A 1058-nucleotide genomic window follows, 5' to 3' on the forward strand; every position below is an offset into this window, starting at 1 on the left:
CCGAAAAACGAGCTAGTGACACCGTGGCGCTTGAAGCGCCCCCTAAAGTTCACCGAGTGCACGAGTGTCACGAATCATGGCCATGCGATGGCGTCGACTAACACGCGGGAAAGAAAATCATAAATGTCATACTGAACAATACCAAAGAAGAGTACGTTGCGTGTAGGGTTGCCATCCGTCCTCTTTTCCCCGGACACCGTCCTCTTTTTTTATGATGTCCGGGGACGTCCGGAGGGGTTTTCGAAAGGCGTCCTGGATAATCATGAGAGTCCGGGGTTTTATATAAAAAGGAAATATTTTTTGACTGGATGGTAAAAAAAACTTTGGCGTGTAAGTGTAGTTGACATTAAAGATTGGCAGCCCTGTATAGGACGCAGGTTGAGAATAAAATTTATCCGCATATAGTAATGCCAGCTGCACACCAGCGCGATGTTCGTCGCGACCTGTAAGATGTTATACTGTAAACATGATAATGATGAAAAAGCAAACATGATGAAAAAGCAATTAAATGCATGTACTTATAGCGTTTTCGGCCCAGCTGGGTTTGCACCAACCTGGGTTAGATTAATGGCGTTTTGTGCTCTCCTATTGGTAGAGCGTGTGACGTCATAGGAAAGATTAATCCAACCAATATTGGTGCTAACCTGATTGGACCGAAAACGCTATTAGGAACATAGGTCAAATATTTTTTGATAACTTATTATCAATTAAAGAGAAAACCCCCTGTTAATGAAAATATTATTTATCTAAAAATTTAAAAGGCTTAGATATGAAATAATTATTTCTAGAGCACCAAAAAAAGTAAGCAAATGTATGCGATCGGGGTAGCAAACGAAATGTCCGGGGTTTTCGGTTCGTCAGTTCTAGTTTTTAACTTTTTGAAATGGCAACCCTAGTCGCGTGGGAACAATGTTACGATGAATTTATAGAATCTCTGGAGGAGCAGAGCCGTATCAAACGCCCGCGATTAACGACTGGTAATAGACAATGATCTCATGTATCGCGCGGCTTGAAAGCTTGAAGGATTCGGTGCGTGGACGATTCGTGCACGTAGGCAT

Source organism: Trachymyrmex cornetzi, unplaced genomic scaffold (assembly GCF_001594075.2).
Source record: "Trachymyrmex cornetzi isolate Tcor2-1 unplaced genomic scaffold, Tcor1.1 scaffold956, whole genome shotgun sequence".
NCBI classification, from domain to species: domain Eukaryota; kingdom Metazoa; phylum Arthropoda; class Insecta; order Hymenoptera; family Formicidae; genus Trachymyrmex; species Trachymyrmex cornetzi.